The following is a 22,006-nucleotide window of genomic DNA, read 5'->3' as shown; positions in this document are numbered from 1 at the left end:
GGACAGATGTTATACAGACACTAAGAGAACACAAATGCCAGCCCAGGCTACTATACCCAGCCAAACTTTCAATTACCATAGATGGAGAAATCAAAGTACTCCACGACAAAACCAAATTCACATATTATCTTTCCACAAATCCAGCCCTTCAAAGGATACTAACAGAAAAAAACAAAAACAAAAAAACAAAAAAACAATACAAGGACAGAAACCACGTCCTAGAAAAAGCAAGAAAGTAATCCTTCAATAAACCTAAAAGAAGACAGCCACAAGAACAGAATGCCAACTTTAATAACAAAAATAATAGGAAGCAGCAATTACTTTTCCTTAATATCTCTTAATATCAATGGTCTCAACTCCCCAATAAAAAGACATAGAATAACAGACTGGTTACACAAACAAGACCCAACATTCTGCTGCTTTCAGGAAACCCATCTCAGGAAAAAAGACAGACACTACCTCAAAATGAAAGGATGGAAAAAAATTTTCCAGGCAAATGCTGTGAAGAAACAAGCTGGAGTAGCCATTCTAATAGCTAATAAAATTGATTTCCAACCCAAAGTCATCAAAAAAGAAAAAGAGGGGCACTTAATATCATCAAAGGTAAAACCATCCAAGAGGAAATCTCAATTCTGAATATTTATGCTCCAAATACAAGGACAGCCACATTCATTAAAGAAACTTTAGTAAAGCTCAAAGCACACATTGCACCTCACACAATAATAGTGGGAGTCTTCAACACACCACTTTCACCATTGGACAGATCATGGAAACAGAAACTAAACAGGGACACAATGAAACTTACAGAAGTTATGAAACAAATGGATCTAACAGATATCTACAGAACATTTTATCCTAAAACAAAAGGATATTACTTCTTCTCAGCACCTCATGGTACCTTCTGCAAAAATGACCACACAATTGGTCACAAAACAAGCCTCAACAGATACAAAAATATTGAAATTGTCCCATGCATCCTATCAGATCACCATGGACTAAGGCTGATCTTCAATAACAACATAAATAATAGAAAGCCAACATTCACGTGGAAACTGAACACTCTTCTCAATGATACGTTGGTCAAGGAAGGAATAAAGAAAGAAATTAAGGACTTTTTAGAGTTTAATGAAAATGAAGTCACAACATACTAAAACCAAAACTTATGGGACAAATTGAACACATTTCTAAGAGGAAAATTCATAGCTCTGAGTGCCTACAAAAAGAATCCAGACAGAGCACAAACTAGCAGCTTGACAACATACCTAAAAGCTCTAGAACAAAAGGAAGCAAATTCATCCAAGAGGAGTAGACAGCAGGAAAAAAATCAAACTTGGGGGCGAAATCAACCAAGTGGAAACAAGAAGAAATATTCAAAGAATCAACCAAACGAGGAGTTGGTTCTTTGAGATAATCAACAAGATAGATAAACCCTTAGCCAGACTCACTAGAGAGCACAGGGAAAGCATCCTAATTAACAAAATCAGAAATGAAAAGGGATACATAACAACAGATCCTGAGGAAATCCAAAACACCATCAGATCCTTCTACAAAAGTCTATACTCAAAAAAACTGGAGAACCTGGATGAAATGGACAAGTTTCTAGACAGATACCAGGTGCCAAAGTTAAATCAGGATCAGGTTAATGATCTAAACAGTCCTATATCCCCTAAAGAAATAGAAGCAGTCATCAATAATCTCCCAACCAAATAAAGCCTAGGTTGGGTTTAGTGCAGAGTTCTATAAGACCTTCAAAGAAGATCTGATCCCAGTTCTTCACAAACTATTCCACAAAATAGAAGCAGAAGGTACTCTACACAAGTCATTCTATGAAGCCACAATTACTCTGATACCTAAACCACAGAAAGACCCAACAAAGATAGAGAACTTCAGACCAATTTGCCTGATGAATATCAATGCAAAAATCCTCAATAAATTTCTCTGTAACCGAATCCAAGAACACATCAAAACAATGATCCATCATGACCAAGTAAGTTTCATTCCAGGGATGCAGGGATGGTTCAATATATAGAAATCCACCAACCTAATCCAGTATATAAACAAACTCAAATACAAAAACCACATGATCATCTCCTTAGATGGGGAGAAAGCATTTGACAAAATCCAACACCCATTCATGATAAAAGTCTTGGAAAGATCAGGAATTCAAGGCCCATACCTAAACATGATAAAAGCAATCTACAGCAAACCATTAGCCATCATCAAAGGAAATGGTGAGAAGCTGGAAGCAATCCCAATAAAATCAGGGACTAGACAAGGCTGCCCACTTTCTCCCTACCTATTCAACATTGTCCTTGAAGTCCTAGCCAGAGCAATTCAACAACAAAGGAGATCAAGGGGATACAAATTGGAAAGAAAGAAGTCAAAATATCACCTATTGCAGATGATATGGTAGTATATATAAGTGACCCTAAAAATTCCACCAGAGAACTCCGAAACCTGATAAACAGCTTCAGTGAAGTAGCTGGATATAAAATTAACTCAAATAAGTCAATGGCCTTTCTATACAAAAAGAATATACAGGCTGAGATAGAAATTAGGAAAACAACACCCTTCTCAATAGTCACAAATAATATAAAATACATTGGCATGACTCCAACTAAGGAAGTGAAATATCTGTATGATAAGAACTGCAAGTCTCTGAAGAAAGAAATTAAAGAAGATCTCAGAAGATGGAAAGATCTCCCATGCTAATGGGTTGGCAGAATCAATATAGTAAAAATGGCTATCTTGCCAAAAGCAATCTACAGACTCAATGCAATCCCCATCAAAATTCCAACTCAATTCTTCAACTATTTAGAAAGGGCAATCTGCAAATTCACCTGGAATAACAAACAAACAAACAAACAAACAAAAACCTAGGATAGCAAAAAATCTACTCAAGAATAAAAACAACCTCCTGTGGGATCACCATGCCTGACCTAAAGCTGTACTACAGAGCAATTGTGATACAAACAAATAGAATATAATTGAAGACCCAGAAATGAACCCACACATTTATGGTCACTTGATCTTTGACAAGGGAGAAAAACCATTCAATGGAAAAAAGGCAGCATTTTCAACAAATGGTCCTGGCACAAGTGGCGTTTATCATGTAGAAGAATGTGAATTGATCCATTCCTATCTCCTTGTACTAATGTCAAATCTAAGTGGATCAAGAAACTCCACATAAAACCAGAGACAGTGAAACTTATAGAGGAGAAAGTAGGGGAAAGCCTCGAAGACATGGGCACAGGGGAAAATTCCTGAATAGAACAGCAAGGGCTTGTGCTGTAAGATCAAGAATCAACAAATGGGACCTCATAAAATTGCAAAGCTTCTGCAAGGCAAAAGACACTGTAAATAAGACAAAAAAGCCACCAAATGATTGGGAAAGGATCTTTACCAATCCTAAATCAGATAGGGGACTAATATCTAATATATATAAAGAACTCAAGAAGGTGGACTTCAGAAAATCAAATAACTCCACTAAACATGGGGCTCAGAGCTAAACAAAGAATTCTCACCTAAGGAATACCGAATGGCTGAGAAGCATCTGAAAAAATGTTGAACATCCTTAATCATCAGGAAAATGCAAATCAAAGCAACCCTGAGATTCCACTTCACTCCAGTCAGAATGGCTAAAATCAAAAACTCAGGTGACAGCAGATGCTGGCGAGGATGTGGAGAAAGAGGAACACTCCTCCACTGTTGGTGGGATTGCAAGCTGGTACAACTACTCTGGAAATCAGTCTGGTAGTTCCTCAGAAAATTTGACATAGTACTACTGGAGGATCCAGCAACACCTCTCCTGGGCATATATCCAGAAGATGTTCCAACTAATAAGAAAGAAACATGTTCCACTATGTTCATAGCAGATATAACTGTCTCTTGTGAGACTATGCCGGGGCCTAGCAATCACAGAAGTGGATGCTCACAGTCAGCTATTGGATGGATCAAAGGGCCCCCAATGGAGGAGCTAGAGAAAGTACCCAAGGAGCTGGGGGTATCTGCAACCCTATAGGTGGAAAAACAATATGTACTAACTAGTACCCCTCTGAGTTCGTGTCTCTAGCTGCATATGTATCAGAAGATGGCCTAGTTGGCCATCAGTGGAAAGAGAGGCCCATTGGTCATGCAAACTTTATATTCCTCAGTAGGTGGGAATGCCAGGGCCAAGAAATGGGAGTGGGGGGGGAGTGGGGGGGGACTTTTGTGATAGCATTGGAAATGTAAATGAAATAAATACCTAATAAAAAAATAAAATAAAAAAGAAAGAAAATCAAGAAGAAGGAAAAAATGGCATAAAAACAGACAGGTTTCTCAATAGGATAAAACATCTATCGAAGACCCAGATGTAAATATGCACACAAAGAGACCTTTACCTTTTGACAAAAGAACCAAATGTATACAATGAAAGAAATGAAAGCATCTTCAACAAATAGTGCTAATTTATCTGGATGTGTATATGTAGAATAATGCAAATAAATACATATTTATCACCCTGCATCTGGCATTTTCTATGAAAACTGGAATTCAAACTACTTCAAGCCTCAGCTGGGCATATTACTCAAAGGATGCTCCATGGTAACACAAGGGCACTTGCTCAGCTATGTTCATAGCAGCTTTATTCATAATAGCCAGAAACTGGAAACAACATAGATGTCCCTCAACTGAAAAATGGATAAACAAAATGTGGTATATTCATACAAAAGGAGTATTATTCAAGCTATTAAACATGATAGCATCATGAAATTTGAAGGCAAATGGATGGAATTGGAAATGATCATCCTGATTATGGTAACTAAGACCTAGACTGACAATCATGGAATGTAAATACTTATAAGTAAATACTTATAAGTCAATATTAACATAAAGGACAACCATGCTACAACCAACAGACATTGGAAGGATAATTAACAGGGAAGATTCAAGGGAGGACATTTGAATCACTCTGAGAAAGGGAAATAGAATAGACATCATGTATGTAAGAGAGGAGGAGAAAAAACTGGGGAATGGCTGGGGATTGTAACAGGAGAGATCAGGTGGCAGAGAGTACTGAGGGAGAGCATACTGGGAGAGACAACTGAAATAGGGGTGGACTTCTTTTGGAAGAGTCAGAAACTTAGACCAATGGAAACTTCCAGTTACCTATGAGGGTGACCCTAGCTAAGACTACTAGCAGTGGAGAACATGAAGCCTTGACCAGTCATTGCCTGTAACCACACAAAACGTTCAATGGAAGAATTGGAGCACCAACCCAACCCCAAAACTTTCAACCTACAATTTGTTCTGTCTACAAAATGTGCAGGGGTAACGATGGACTAGGAACTGAGGGAATGGTTAAGCAATGCCTAGTCTAGCCTGAGATCGGTGTCATGAGATGGAGCCCATCCCTGACACTGTTAATGATATTCTGCTATATTTCCAGAGGGGGTCTAGGATAACTGCCATCAGAAAGGCTTGACTCAGAAACTGATAGAAACAGATGCAAATACTCACAACCAAACATTTAGTGAAGCTTAGAGGATCCTGCCGAAGAAAGGGAGGACAGATTATAGGAGCCAGATGTATCAAGGATACCATAAGAAAAATCTACAGAATCAAATAACCTGGGCTCATAGGGACTCACATAGTCTAAACTGGGAGCCAGAGAGCATGAATGGGATGGGCCAAGGCCCTCTGCACATAAGTAAAGTTGTAGAACTTGGTCTTCATGTGGGATTTCCAACAGGGGAGCAGGGCTGTCTCTGACTTCATTGCCTGCCTTTGGGGAACTTTCACCTAACTTGGCTGTCTTGTCTAGCATAAGTGGGAGAAGGTTGCCTATTGCAACTTGATATCCCAAAGCTGGTTGATATTCATGGGAGGCCTCCCCTTTTCTGAGATAAAGTTAGGAGGAGTGAACAGGGGAGAATTAGAATTGGGGGGGGGGATGACTTGAGGAGAGGAGCATAAAAAACTGCAGTTGGGATCTAAAGGAGATAAACATTAATTATTTACCATTTTCTTTTCTTTAAAGAAGGCAGAAACTAGTGCCTGAAGAGATGGCTTCACCATTAAAAGCATTTATTGCTCTTGCAGAGAACCTAGCTTTGTTTTCAATCTCCCACATGATTGCTCATAACCATCCTTAACTCTAGTTCCAAAGGATATAATTCTGCCTTTGGCTACCAGACAGTCACTATATATATATATGCAAGATGTGTATACACATAAAATAAAATAAATAACTCCAAACTGTTTTAAAAGAAAGAAAGAAAAAAAAGAAAGAATTAAACAATGTCAATCAATATTGCTATTTTATTAATAAGTCTAGTGAAAAACATAAAATTGATTATAAATTCTATGGGTATTGTTGGAAAGCACTCCAACTGCCCAGAGAGGCCATAGAGAAGAAAGACATTGCATCATATAAAATTCAGCACTGAGGACCTCTGTATCACAATTTTCCAGTTTGTCAGTTTTAGAGAACATTTTGTATTAAAAATGCTTCCTTTGATTAGAACTTTATTTTAAATAAAATTCAAATTTCTCTGAGAGATGTTCCGGTAAAGTATGTATGTGCATATATATACTAGATTACATATACTATATATCTTTTTCATTTATAGAAAATTACAAATGATAGTTTGGGAAATTTTATTTTGTCTGACCTCGTCTTACCTTGCATTTATTATAGAAGAGAAAGAGTCTACTGCAAAATGAAATAAGTTCCACACCCAGACAAATACCTAACATGTGTATCTCTCATGTATGGCCAATTAATAGCAATGACTTCTATCCATGATAAAACATGGCTTGGTAGGGGCCAACTGGAGGCAGATATGGTGGGACACACATGAGGGCCACAGTAAGTCTAGCATCACCCAGTGCATTAATGTGAAAATAATACTTTTGATATTTTGTTGAGGGTGGAACTTGCTGTGAAATTTCACAAATATTTACCCTCTCCCATACTGCATGTTTTGTAACTGTGGAGCAGATTGAGTAAGTTAATGCATTTGATTATATAATTGCTATTTAAATATAGATGCGCACATATAAAACACACTTAATTTTGTGCCTCAGAAACACACAATAAAATATAAAGTGTCATTCAGATATTAGTGCAAAATAGGTGTGAAGGGGTTGCTTACTTTGTCCTCAATAAGAAACTCGACATAAAACCAGAGACACTGAAACTTATAGAGGAGAAAGTAGAAAAATGCCTCAAAGATATGCATACAAGGGAAAATTTCCTCAAAAGAACAGCAATGGCTTGTGCTGTAAGATCGAGAGTCAACAGATGGGACCTCATAAAATTGCAAAGCTTCTGCAAGGCAAAAGACACCGTCAATAAGACAAAAAGGCCACCAACAAAGTGGAAAAGGATTTTTACCTATTCTAAATCAGATAGGGGACTAATATCCAATATATATAAAGAACTTAAAAAGGTGGACTCCAGAAAATCAAATAGCCCCATTAAAAATGGGGCTCAGAGCTAAACAAAAAAGTTCTCACCTGAGGAATACTGAATGGCTGAGAAGCACCTGAAAAAAAGTTTCAACATCCTTAATCATCAGGGAAATGCAAATCAAAACAACCCTGAGATTCCACCTCACACCAGTCAGAATGGCTAAGATCAAAAATTCAGGTGACAGCATATGCTGGTGAGGATGTGGAGAAAGAGGAACACTCCTCCACTGTTGGTGGGATTGCAGGCTTGTACAACTACTCTGGAAATCAGTCTGGTGGTTCCTCAGAAAATTTGACATAGTACTACTGGAGCAATACCTCTCTTGGGCATATATCCAGAAGATGTTCCTACTGGTAGGAGGGACACATGCTCCACTATGTTCATAGGAGCCTTATTTATAATAGCCAGAAGCTGGAAAGAACAAAGATGCCCCTTAATAGGGGAATGGATACAGAAAATGTGGTACATTTACACAATGGAGTACTACTCAGCTATTAAAAAGAATGAATTTATGAAATTCCTAGGCAAATGGATGGACCTGGATGGCATCATCTTGAGTGAGCTAACCCAATCACAAAAGAATTCACACAATATATATTCACTGATAAGTGGATATTAGCCCAGAAACTTAGAATACCCAAGATATAAGATGCAATTTGCAAAACACATGAAACTCAAGAAGACCGAAGACCAAAGTGTGGACACTTTGCCCCTTCTTAGAATTGGGAACAAAACAGCCATGGAAGGAGTTACAGAGACAAAGTTTGGAGCTCAGACGAAAGGATGGATCATCTAGAGACTGCTATATCAGGGAATCCATCCCATAATCAGCTTCCAAACCCTGACACCATTGCATATAACTAGCAAGATTTTGCTGAAAGAACCCAGATATAACTGTCTCTTGTGAGACTATGCTGGGGCCTAGCAAACACAGAAGTGGATGCTCACAGTCAGCTATTGGATAGATCACAGGGCCCCCAGTGGAGGAGCTAGAGAAAGTAACCAAGGAGCTAAAGGGATCTCCAACCCTATAGGTGGAAAAACAATATGAACTAACTAGTACCCCCGGAGCTTGTGTCTCTAGCTGCACATGTATCAGAAGATGGCCTAGTCAGCCATCAGTGGAAAGAGAGGCCCATTGGTCGTGCAAACTTTATATGCCTCAGTACATGGGAACACCAGGGCCAAGAAGTGGTAGTGGGAGGGTGGGGGAATGGATGGAGGAGCACGTTGGGGACTTTTGGGATAGCATTGGAAATGTAACTGAAATAAATACCTAATTAAAAAAAATCAAGAACTGACTTCAATATGAAGACAGCCAACAGAGGCATCAGAATCAATATCTTCTCTTATCAGACCACTCTATATTATAAATGATTCTCATACTTTTGTTACTATCTGTTTATTCTGTCTGTAGCCAAAACATAATAAAGTTTGAAACTTATTTTTTTTCTCAATACCACAGGTGTCAAAGTCAATAATGTTTAATTACTTTCCAAACCTAAATCAAGAGAGTTTCTTGTTTGTTTGCTTGTTTTCCTTTCTACTTTGGAGTAATACAATTAAAACCAACAGGTAATAAAATTAGTATTCATATTTACACCAATCAGCCTGAGAATTTGATTGGGTCAAGGTTTAATTTAATTCACATGAGAATCATGATAATGAAAAGTAAGTCATGGGTTGGGGAGATGAGAGGGAACTGTAGCCTGCCCATCAGTTTGCCAAGAACAGGAACAAAAGATTCAAAGAAGGCATATCAGACCCAGAAAGAAATGGTGGTTCCCTAAGTAACAATCGACTATACAGTCTTGATCCCTTTTATTGACTCTCTCATTAGTTTAAAAATTGGGTTATTTAGATTTTTATTATTTTCCTCCTTATTCTGGTAATACGCAGCTCTGGTTTAATGACCTGCTGCTGCCTTGGCTTCGAAGCTTCTGGTCAAGCATAGAGTGCTCACTGATAACAATAGGAGTCTCTCCTTAACTGTCCTGATTCCTCCTGTAGAATATCAAGACTGGCCACACTTGAAGGCTTCTCACTGTGGGTGGCATTAAATCTGACTGTGAGTTTAGTCACTTGGCAACAGCTTCTTTGTAACAAACATTGCTGATGTTGTGGGTTTTTGGTTTTTTCCTCTCTCATCAGAGATTGTATTTCAATGCTTTCTGGTTTGATTTCTCCTGCTGCTGGGTTCACTATTTGCTATCTCATTAGCAAGCATCATTTAATGCCAGCACCCTAGGCAATAGGCTGCCCCCTTGCTCAGCCTTTGGCTTTCCTTGGGACTTTCCAACATAACCTCTTCCTCTTTGTCACAAGGAGTCTGTCAACCCTCTGTGAACCTATATGATAATTAATAATCAATTAACAGTTAATAATAAAATTGCACCCTCTTGTACTTTGGCAGCACAAGTAATTTATTTTCATTGCACTAGTAGCTGCTGTCACCAGCTACATGAAAGCCCTTACTGACTGTGATTCCTCCCTTTCCTGGAAAGTTTGCATAAGAAATAATGAGATGTGTATAAAAGAGGTGTCAGAGAGCTGTAAGAAATGGCTTAATTTTTGTTGTCATATGAAGCAGGCTCAAGATACTTACAACAAAGGTGCTACTTAAGCACAAAATATTTGTCTTGTGTCTGCATTTACTTGGTTTATAATTTATGTCTTGAGATTTCATTGACACGAAGCAAGTTTTTACAACTGTAAGCAAGCAACGTCGAAAGAGTTGTTCCTAACACGATCTAAACGGTTACCAGCAGAGCCTAATACCCAAGCCATTACCAGTTACCTATATGAGACTGATGGAAAAGGAAGGGGAGGTCTCCATCCCTGAGTGCCAATATGGATTCATATGTGAACAGGAAAAACTGTTCTTAACATATAAAGGCAGGAAATTGGGTATCAATAAGCCTGACCCCAAGCAAATAGACTCAACAATTTGTTTTTCTGACGAGAATAGAAGTTATTATTAAAATGAGACCCACCCTCTCAGATTGTGGTTTGTGGAATGTCTTTAGCTTATTAAGTAATTAATTATTCAAGCTAGGTGATGTAATGATGGATCATTGTATAATTCCCTTTCTGAAGTATAAGAAGATAACTTCTTTGTTAATTTCTTATTTTTAAGTGTATTAATCCTTGAGTGTTGACACAACTCAGAATCTCATCACTCGGAGAGCCAAAGCAGGGGTTGAAGTTCCCGTGAATTTGAGGCAAGCCTGGAGTGTGTAGCAAAATCCAGACCAGTATGGGCTCGAGACAGAGACCTACTCTCAAATATAATTGAATAAAGGTAGACACTAAAGCTCAATTATTTTTTGTAATGGCACAGAGCAGTGGCTTCCTGTAAATGCCACTTGAGCAGCCTTCCATACAGGAAGTGAGCAAGATTGCCACTTCATCCACTCTTCTGTCATGGAGTCTTCTTGTGCATTTGTAGGATTGCCTTGCACTTGTGAGCAACTTGGCAGATAAGGTCAGCCTCCTGCCTCGGACACAGCTCCTCTCCCTGTGGTCTCACTGTTTTATTCTACCAGGAGGAGGACTGGTTGTTCGGCAAAACACTCAAATACAGCTAGTATGCTTGGGTTTGTCTTCTGTTAGATCACTGGTAGACCAACTCAGAAGTGTTTGTCTACATTAATGCCTAGAGTATTGGTGGGTCTCAGGAAACGAATGTGGGATTCCTCAGGAAGTGAAAGGTCTCCACTGAGTAGCGTAATCTGGCATTTTGCGTGTCTTCAGTGTGCTTTGTTAATGCTTCTAATTTGGGCTTCTACTCTGTTGCTTAAAAGAGAAAAATCAAAATAAATCAGAATGTCCCCAGGGTTAAGACATAAATGACATTCCTAATTAGAACACGGCTGCCATCTAGTGGTCATGATTGCTGCTACATGCTTACTAGAAAGAAGGAGGGAAGGAGGGAAGGAGGGAGGGAGGGGTGAGTGGGAGGGAGGGAGGAAAGCTTTTTAGAGTGAGTTTCCTGGGAAATACCCTTTAATTCCATACAAAAAGCCATAAACATTAGAAAGATAATTTCTCTCTCGTGGACCAGAAAGAACAAAAGCCTGAATGCAGATGAAACAGTAGACAGGGCAACTGAAAAAGACAGGTGTGGCAGTGAATCTTTGAATGGAAGATTATTTTCCTGTGAACCAAAATGTCAAGAGATGAAATGAGGGTGGGCTTGCTGAAGATTCCATGAGTAAGGGGAAATGGCCATGTACCCGCACACCCGTGGCAGCCCTTAGGCAACAGGCATAGCACTTAACTGATACAGGAAATATTTGAAGACTTTTACCCTAACCCGGGAAAGCTTGTTGGCATATGGGATCCCAAAAGATTTCTCTCTATATTGAGACAGTTTTATATGGGAAGATATTGATGAGAGAATTATATAAGAAGGAGAACATAGCCAGCTTTGAACATAAACTTGGGAAACAAAATGTAGTGGAGCACACCTGCAATCCCAGCATTTGAGGGGCTGAAGTGGGAGGGTTGTGAGGATATGAGCCAGCCTGGGCTATACAGCAATTGCAAGACCACCCAGGGATATAGAATGAATGCTTGTCTCCACAAAAAGTACAGCATCAATACATCAAGTTTGAAAGCTGTCCCAAGAATAAAGAAACAGCAAAGGATGCTACTGAATTAAAAGTAAAAGCAAACTGAAAATTAGTACTCTCAACATTTCTTCCCAACATCTTAGGGGAATCTGTTCTTTTGTCTTGCTTCTTCAGTTCCCTTTTCCTCCTCCTCTTCCTCCTCCTCTTCCTCCTCCTCCTCCTCTTCCTCCTCCTCTTCCTCCTCCTCTTCCTCCTCCTCCTCCTCCTCCTCCTCCTTCTGTTTTTAAGGAGGAATAATATTTTACTAGACCATGGTGTCACAGAGCATGCATTGCACCCAGGGGAAGAGGAACTTTGGCATTCTATGTATGTGGAAATTAGGACGCTGCCAGCAGAGCACTGGCCTGAGGGCTGGGACATTACTCCTCTTACAGTTGCAGTTGTAACTGGTATCTGGACATTCACAGCAGAGGTGACGCTCTTCGCTGCTATTGCTGAAACAGCTGCTAATTAAACTGACAGGCTCTCAAAGCCTGATTAAGATTTGTCTATTCTGCTTCCAGAAATCAGCTTCCATTAGTAGGACAGCTGATTTTATAAACCTAAACAAAAATTAAAAACCTCAATGTTTGCTCATTTTAAATAAAAGTTGACTTAATTCACACTTATTGATGTAAACTGATAATGTAATATTTATTTTATTTCCTTAACTGTATTTTTCCTTGAGCACATCTGCCCTCCACTTTGACTGACAACATTATTCAAAAGATTACAACAATATAGTCAATGCAAATAGAAAACACAGTCATAAAGGGCAAAGCTTGTGGACCAGTGAACCCACATGACTAAGTGACTAGAGACCCCGACTTGCTGCCAATTTGTAGTGCTATGTGGTAGTATACAATATAATATAATAACAATTGTGATCACTTAACTGAATCTCAGGACCTCACATAAGCAAATGCATTGTAAGGAACAATATAGGAAGGTTGTGATGTAAAGAAAGTTATTTGTAGCACAAGCAAGACAAGAGCTTAGGCATAGCACAGAGGACACATCTGCAGTGCATCTGTTTGTTCACCCACTGCAAACTAGAAGACAAAAAGATGAAGACATTTACACAAAGGCAGTTAGACAACAAGATCAAAAAGGCAGCATGATAGCTAGATAGAGGTGCTATAAGGGAGGCTTTGAAAGCTTTACTAAGGAAACAATACTTTTAATTCATTCAGTGTTCAAGATTTTATCAAGGTAGAGAATGGGTTGATCCATCCAAAGTGTTGCTGACCCTGTGAAATAGAGAGATGTGATGTTTTAATACTATCTTATTAAGTCCGCAGCACTACAGTTTTATAAACAGACATGCATGGCTCCATGCATTTAAACATCTTAAGTCAATACCATAATTTTAAAGATTCTACATGATAGTAATAGAAAAAGCACAGTGATATTTGTGAGCCCATTTGATAAGTACTCAGAAAGCATAAGTTAGTCTTTCTTCACCCAAAGGGACAGACTCTTACTTTCAGCATCACTGTTTCTCTTTGTTTACATGCCAGCCCTGTGGCTATGACAGAGTGCAACTATGTACATAATAAACATAACTTTCATGTTCTCAGAAAAAATAGAAAGTAGACAGCATAAAATAAGCTCCATGATACCAAAATTCTAAGCTTTACTTCAGAAAGATGAAGTTAGACAAATTAATATGTATGCATATTAATATACGATATATTTGTTAAACAGTGTAAGTAATAAAGAAGCAAAAATCAGTGTAGATTCTGAAGAAAGATAACTGAGTAAATTTGTCTGTCCTAAGTAATGACTAGAAGCTGCCATTTCGGTCTGCACAAAGAGAAAAAAAAATCTTACATCACTAGTTAATCCAAACCCCACATCTTTCTCATTCTCAAATGATCAGGAGATTTCAAAAAGAAAGAATATTATCTTATATTACGTTATTACATTATGCTTAAACAATAACTTACAGTATGTCTAACTCACAAATTTATTTTGTTTAATGGGAGCCAGATTTAATCCACCTACATTATTATTTTTTATTTCCTTAATTTATTGATTTGAGAACTGCCTGGCTAAATAGTCCAGGATGAACCCTGGCTATGTCATCGAGATTGTACCCACATTCATGATTGTCTTGCATGAGGCTCTTAGAGTGCTGAGATTATAGGTATGTACCACCAAACCTGGCTCTCATCCATCTTTTGAGAGGCAGATTTTGTTACTTATTAACTGTAAGACTGCATATATCCCTCTCACCATTAGTGTCTGGTAATGTGTTGTAAAGGAAGTATTCTTTGTAAGAAAAGCCAGATTAAACCTCTTCATCACTGTTCTTTCTGGCCTTACCAAATTTTCTCATGCTTTCTGGTGTTTCATGATCTCATGCCTTGATTTATTGGGATACATTCAGTATTTATTGTTTTAGTGAATACATTTCTAGAAGTCAACTTTCATCTTTTCTGGATCAAGGTTAGTTGAAAGCAGATATTAAAATAAAGGATTTAATGACCCAGAAATAGATAACAAAGGCAACAGATCCCCCACAGTATATCTACTATAGTGAAGCATCACCATGCTCAGACTCCAAGACCTGAAGGCTGTAAGTGGTCAGTTATAACAAACATTGATAGCTAAAACCTCATTGTACAATTTTTGAAAAAGCTTTAAAGCTTTTAGATTCAGAATCTAGTCTGCAGTATATTTAAAGAGCTTATAAAACTCTGGAGATTCTTTCCCCTAAACAACAGCCTGCTGTAGGCATTGAGCCAACATAGCAGAGAAGCCGCCCAGAAAACTTGCCTCTCCCAAACTATCCCTCGGTTAACACATAAGGAAAATAACCTAATTACTGGAAAGCATGAACAAGAAAATAAAAAGTATGGAAGGGTAGAGAAGCATTAAATGCAAATACACATTAATTGTCTTTGCTGTGGAGAAAGAAGCGAATCTACATCCTGAGGGTACCCATTCAATAAAGTCTTGATGTTTGCATAACATGTGCAAAGAGCCAAGGACCAGGAAAACGACTAATTTTAATTACCAGGAAAGCTGTAAGAACGGGATCAGAGAGCTCCAGTGGTATCTTGGCTTCCAGCTACTGGCTCTGTGCTCCTTGCCAATTACAGCCTCTCGCAGCCACTGGGGGCAAAAGCCATGCGGAGAGGATCCATCCAGATGAACGCAGGCTTGGGCTGGACGCACACACATGTGAATAGCGTGTGCCTCCTGGTTCAGGTGCAGCCCAAAGCTCACGCAGAGTTCCAAGTGTAGATAGGCTGGCAGAGAAGAGAGTATGTGATTCCAGACTTGTCACGTACAGGTGCAAGCCACATGGAGTTGGAGACAAAATGTATGTAACAAAATGTATTTCATAAATACTGGATTACCACCACACACATGAAACTGGAGCACTCAAAGACAGGGAAAGTGGAGAAACCTGAAGAACAATGACACTAAAGCTGTCACCGCAGATTTACTATCTAGGCAATTTTTTTTTTTTTTCAACTCTGGACATTGTGATTTCCAATGTGATTTTTCTGGACACTGACATTTTCCGAAAAACAAAAACAAAAACAAAAACAAAACAAAAAGCAACAACAACAACAAAAAATAACAAACTGCTATTTCTTTTGCTGTTTCAGAGCTGACTCTAAACCACTACCCCACTCATCACTCCCAAGGACAAGTAATAACACCCCCTATCCCAGCACTCTTAGATGAAACTCGCATGTATACATAAAAAAAGAGAATTGCCTCCCAGTTAGAACCTAACCACACTCTCCCAAGTGCCAGTTCTGCTCTGGAGCCCACATAAGTGAATCTGAGCCTCTGGCTGTCTGAGCTATCAACACAGCCTGGCAATCAGCAGGGACAGTGGCAGGCCAAGGGAGGAAAGGACCCAGACTCTGCCAGCACTGTTAGCTCTCAGTGGAGAGGTGGCCAGGTATGGGAACAGCCTTCATGACTTTGGAGAGAAAAAGATGGGGAGGGAATCGGTTAGCAAGTGATGCCAGGGGAGTACCTTCTAAGAAAAGAAAGAAATCCAAAGCCCTGCTTGAGGCATACAGTCTTTTACAGGCAGGGACATGCTAAATGAGCCTTTGCAGCGCAAAGCAGTGAGGCGCCTGGCGACGGTGACAGCGCGGAGCGGGAGGGGCGCGGGCCACTCTGGGAGAGACCCAGCCAGTCAGGGCGCGCGGCGCGGGGCGCGTGGACGCATTGGAGCATCCGCGCGCGAGCCCGGAGCAGCAGCGGGAGGAGGCGCCCACTTGCACCTGCCTGCATCTCTCAACTACTCCGCCCCACGCAACTGATGGCAGCCAAGTGCCATTAAAGCTGGCAGTCAGGAGGATGCCTCACCTGGGTCCCTTCTGCTGGGAGAGGCAGGGCAAACCAGAGGAAAATTCCCAGTGAAGGACTCAGAACTCTGCGATTTCTCTTCTGTCACAGGCTGTGGAGCACCTAAGGAACTGCTCCACCTGAGGTGTGTCCAGGGCACGAGGATGGAAGATGAGGATTGAGAATCACCAAAATGAACAGAGGCAGCTGGCGTCTCATTGGTAAGTGGCTGGCATTCCTTCGCTGGTGATTGCTGCCTGTGATGCTGCACTTTGGTTCCCAGCCACTTAGGGTTTTTGACACAATCACTTCTGCAAAGCCATCCTTCCTCGTCGTGTTGCCAGAGGTAAAAACTGTTCATTGGTGCATGTTTAAAGACAGGGAAAACAGTGGGTTTTTGTTTGTTTGTTTGTTTTGTTTGTTTGTTTGTTTTTCTCTGCTGGGATTTGATGTTGAAAAGTTGAAGCAAGTGTAAAACCTATTGTATGTTTCATAAAGCCACCGGAAACAGGAGGAAAAAACTAGAAGCAAGTATGCTTTTTGGATGGCAAATGTCAGGAGGGATAAGAATATTTTCTTACCAAAGTAATAAAATGCTTTGGAAGACAAAAATGAAATGGTGTTGTCAGGTCATGGCTGAGAATCTCATAGACCGAATAACTGAGAATACAGACAGAATACCTGGGCATGTAGTGGTGCAATAACTTGTTAAAATGCAGGAGAGATGCAAGCAGAGTTCTGCAAAGTTTGGGAAACTGAGAAAAGTGGAACCTCGAATTATGCTGAGTGATCTCCCCCACGTGTTGTGCATAGATGTTTGCTGAATATATGTTCCCAGTTTCTTATTTTTATAGGGATGTGGGGAGAGTGTTTTCTCAATTTCTATGACTATGATGTTCAGTAAGCTGAGGATTGCTATGACAACCTGAAAATTTTTAGGTTGCTTAAATTTATTTTATTCCAAAAAGAAAAAGAATTCATCAATATTTCAGAATAATTTTATGTAAAATTAGCATAAGTAAGACAAAAGCATGGTAATTGTAGGACAGGTTTGCAAGAGAGCTTTAATAGTACGATGTGTGTGAGGCTTTACCCATACACAGCTCACATGCTTTTATGAAAAGAAGTCATTTAGGTAATTCAGCTCTCTGCTCTGATTCTGAGTCTTAGCCATGAGAAAGAAATGAAAACAGTAGCAAACCTTAAAATAGCAGTGTCATTTAAAAAAGAAACAATGAATTAAGCTTACAAAGTGTTGTAAATGTAATTGGTTGCTACTGGGCTGCAGCACACCTTCTGGATTACCTCTAAATGTCACTGCAAGCTATAAGTTCTGCATCCTGATTAACACCAAGACTAAACTGAGACTAAGACAGGAAGAAATGCTTGCAAAGTGTCAGTGGCCAGTGGTGAACAACTCACCTGTCGTGCTTCCCATAATTTCTCATTTCATGCTGGAAGCATTTTAGTATTTCACAGTGCAAAGCCTGAGTCTTAAGCTTGGCAGGCATGCTTATATTGATGAGATGATAAACAGTCAATGACTATATACAAATAGATTTTACAAAGTGGCTAAAACAGTGGATGTATTATGTAAAAAGTCACCTCAATCTAATTAGTGGTAGAAGGAATACAGTTAAGACTCAAAAGTTAAAACAATAAATGTAATATAGAAGAATTTTTTTGGACTAGTTATCTTAGTTGGAACACCAGATGTAAAAGAGGTTAGATAAACAGACTGCTCAGTGTAAAGACTGGTGTTTCGAATTAAGGAAGGGTAAACACCTTAATGTTACCTAAAACTTCTGAAAACTATCAGAGTATAAATTGTATTAGACCACTCTCTGGTTTCATATGCAAGCAAATAGAAAATTAGAAAACTTCGAAGTTAGAAAATGAAAATGAGTGCTATGATGAACTGAGTGTTCCACTTTGGCTTGATTCTGGGAGTTTCACGTACTTTTGAAAAGTATCTGGAAAGAAAGAGTTGTGGAATTTTTGAATGGATGGCTGATATACCTGAAAATTTCTCAAGGTTTGTAAAATTAGTTTGGCCATTAGGGAGCCTGAAACCTAGTAGTGACTGGGTAATAAATCAGAAAGAAAAGAAAAAAAAAACTTAAAATTTACAAATAGAACATACTTATTTTTTAAACATTATAAATCAGCTGTGCACCAAAATATTTTTAAACTGCACTTTAATTAGTTTAATTTAGTGGAAAATGTAACTTGTTTGTTATAGGTTTCTTTAAGTGTCCTTTTGTTTGATCATTTGTGGAACCTTTACTACCTCCAAGGTAGCAGGTAGGAGTGTGGCTTGCTGGTTAAGCTGACTTAGCAATTGGGAAGAGAGGGTGTCAGTGAAGGGCAGAGAGCTCATCAGAAGTTAGCAAGTGGGGGGTGTGCTGGCAAAGGCATTGTGGAGTTTTCCGTACTGGTAGATGAAACAAAAGCTATGTTTCTGTAAAGACTGATATAAAATCAGGACAAATTGTCCAACTATGATGCTGTGAGGATGACTTTGGTAAATAGAATTTAGGCTTGCTCAACACAATTTATAACAGATAGAAGTACAGCCATGTCACCAAAATCTCTCTGTTCTACAATCTATACAGCTAAGATATGTGCATTATTACAATTTACTTCATCCACACCATTACACACACTTGACTACCTATTATTGTAATTACACATGAAATATATTTGAATGCTCTTACTAGAATATAAAGAAATGCCTGATTTCTCCTCAAAAACATATATGCCTTTATGTGTTTAGATTCTCAAACTCTGGTATCAAAAGCTTATATATATATATAAGCCTTTCTTTCTTATTCCTCAAAGTACAAATGTGGACTAACCCAGTTGTATGTTTCTGAGATGCTTAAGATGTTTAATGAACTTCTCAGCACTTTAAAGCAGGAGGGAACCTGGTCAGAAGCTCAGAGCTATGCATCCCTGCAAGTCTATTTCCTGAACACTTGTGGTCAAGAAGTCCACGTTAGAAGCTGGTTCACTTTAAAAGTAATGAAGTTCATAAAACTCCTTAACACTTGAATTAAAATTAAAGATCATTATGAACTTTTCCAGTCTCTCTGCTCTTTAAGAGTATTGAATATTCCCATGTATGTGATTAGTAGGTTATGATAAATAGAATATATTATTTTTTCAATTAGTATCAGACTTATTTTTTTAATAAATGACTTCTATTTAAAGTCAATAAAACAAATTATCTTGTTTCAATGCAGTGGCTATTAGGGTTATTTTAAATGGCTTTAGTTTATACAGATTATTTTAAAAGCCATGGTTTATAATTAAATTTTCTAGTCAAATTTTTTTTTTTTACAGAGTTAAATGCGTTGGACTTGTTTTACAAAAATTACTTTATAAAACTTATATTGTGTTACATACTAAATTCCTTTGTCAAATTTAGGTGATTTTTATCACTATTGATCTCAGGACTTAAAATGCAAAGCATTTGACGATATTCTCTGAAGCATTATGTTGCCTCTGTCTGCCAGTGAAGCCCTTTCTGCATTGTTCATGAAGCTAAACATGTTATCAGCGAACAGGAGTTCTCCTCCTCCACTGCAGACAATAACACTCTTCAAACTGAAAAACAAACGAATTTCTATCTATGGGAATAATGTCTATGGCAACACATTTTCTCAATCTAGTAAAGTGGTGTGAATGTGTCATCCGTTAGAATCTTTATAAACTGTAGGATTGGCCTCCTTTAGGATGCTATTCAATATGAGATTGCTTCAATCCCTGATATATTTTAAACAGTTTCAAATAAAGGTTGATTAGATGACATCAAGTGCAAAGTTATGAAGTTTAATTTTCCCTGTGATTTTAAAATCAGAAATTTCTTCAAAATTCCTGCATTACCATTTTTAAAAATTTGTCATTAGACTTTTTGTAACAAATGAACAGAATCTCATGTTCCATGAATGCGAGTTGTGGTTCCAAATAGTCCACACTTCACTATGCACAGACCTAATGAGTTTAGGTGTGTTAGAAGCGCATCAGCCTTCCTCCTTCCCAGCTTGTATCCTTTGATCTCCTTTAGTTATGTTACTGCTGTAGCTAGGGCGTCAAGTGCTATAGTGAAGAAATATGGAGAGTAGACAGCTTTGGAGTTCATGTGTTTTCATACTAATAATGATCCCTGTGCCTGTTACGAGGTGTGAACCTGGTTTTGTTTCCATCATGATGAGTACTGTGACGCTTATTTGAGTTATAGGCAGCTGGTCTTGGGCCTGAATGATGAAGAAAGTGGTCAAGGCTGATCAAAACATTTACTTTGGTATCATATTAGTAGAATCCTCAGTAGGAGTTGAAACAGCAGAGACATTTTTTTGACAAGATCCAGAAACACCTCATCATCTCCCATAATGCCTCAAGTCACTACCTGTTCTGTTCATGTTGTCACAATTTTGACAGGAACTAAAGAATAAATGGGCTACTTTATGAGATATCCACTCTCATAAAGTACATCAAATTTCATCTGTACTTTCACAGATATTGAGCTTCGTGTTTGAAGGTATGTTTTTAATTAAAAAGATGCTCTCCTCTAAATAAGCCAAGTGTAAACATAACAGTGGGAGAGTACAATCTGTTTAAATTCACCTAGAGTTTCACATGTGATTTCATACAAAATTGTTCCATTCAATAGTGCAGTATTTGCTGAGATACTATGGTACCTCAGACTTTAACATTACAGAATTATCCGCAAACTCCCTGCTGATTAAAATGAATACTAATGAGAAGACACAGTAAGTGACAATAGGAATTTTAAAAGCAGTTCTTACAATACTGGAAAATCATTTTTGTTTAGGTAACATTTCATCTTCATTAAATGTTACATGGTTCAGTGGGCAATTGGTCTAAATTAAGTGTTATCTCTGAAAACTTATAAAACATTCTGTTTAAATTAGACAGGTGTGCCTTTTGAATTATTTTGTTATTTTTAAATATAGCTTTTCAAAATCTCTACCAAATTAGCTTAATTGCATCTCCTACTATCTTGGAAAATATGAAATAATTGGTTAGTGATCATTTTACATTATTTAATTCTATTTTATTTTAATTATTTTGACAAGTACTTCAAGTTACAGCCTTATAAGGAATCTGGAACTTTCATCTTCTCAAACTAAGACTGAGTCTTTAAAACTGTTCTTTTCTTACATCTGTGGTGCAGTTCTAATGACAAATTTTGGGTGGTGATTATTATATTATATGACTGTTGCTAAAATGACTATTTCCTTAAACACTGACATATTTTGAGTTATTGATGTAAGTCAATGTGTGAGAGCACAGTAAAACATGACAGATTAATGTCCTTAGGTCTTGGAAGGATCCATGCGCTCCTGATCACATGTCCATCATGAAGATTAATTAATGGTAACAGAAAATGTGAGGTGTTAACTTTGCTGGAATAAAAGATTTAATTAGGACCCAGTTATATTCCAAGGCATGTTGTAGCGTCAAATTAGATTAACATGTAATAAATGTAATTCCTGTGTTTTCATTAATTACGAGAAAAGTTGACCTTTAAGGTTTGAAGGGTTAGCATGTAAGTTCATTAACTTAGAAAGAGACTATTGATAAAAGGACA

The 22,006-nt window shown here is 38.3% G+C and overlaps 1 protein-coding gene and 1 long non-coding RNA gene across 11 annotated transcripts in view; one reads left to right on the top strand and one right to left on the bottom strand.

Moving 5' to 3' along the window:
- Window positions 1-10,905: 10,905 nt before the first annotated feature.
- Window positions 10,906-16,650, bottom strand: Gm32710. Of its 2 annotated transcripts, none has more exons than XR_001779093.2 (3): window positions 16,073-16,308; window positions 15,092-15,326; window positions 10,906-13,319 (listed from the first exon to the last, which is right to left on the bottom strand). It is a non-coding gene; the product is annotated as a predicted gene, 32710 (long non-coding RNA). The 2 variants fall into 2 exon arrangements; XR_001779092.2 differs by lacking the exon at window positions 16,073-16,308 and adding an exon at window positions 16,411-16,650 and having other exon boundaries at window positions 10,907-13,319.
- The window catches only part of Cntn5 (contactin 5), a 1,270,553-nt gene continuing 1,264,866 nt past the window's right edge, over window positions 16,320-22,006 (top strand). For 6 of the 9 annotated variants that reach the window (XR_003947896.1, XR_003947895.1, XM_017313363.2 and 3 more), the window contains exon 1: window positions 16,663-16,735. The gene's annotated coding sequence lies outside the window, so the exon portion shown is untranslated. Of the gene's footprint in view, window positions 16,611-16,662; window positions 16,736-22,006 lie in introns of those variants that run through there. The other 3 variants (NM_001170787.1, NM_001033359.2, XM_006509867.4) reach the window with 3 other exon arrangements.

This window comes from Mus musculus, chromosome 9, assembly GCF_000001635.26.
Source record: "Mus musculus strain C57BL/6J chromosome 9, GRCm38.p6 C57BL/6J".
Classification (NCBI taxonomy): Eukaryota; Metazoa; Chordata; class Mammalia; order Rodentia; family Muridae; genus Mus; species Mus musculus.
The sequence above is the reverse complement of the archived record's forward strand: the minus strand, read 5'-3'. Positions and strand labels throughout refer to the sequence as shown.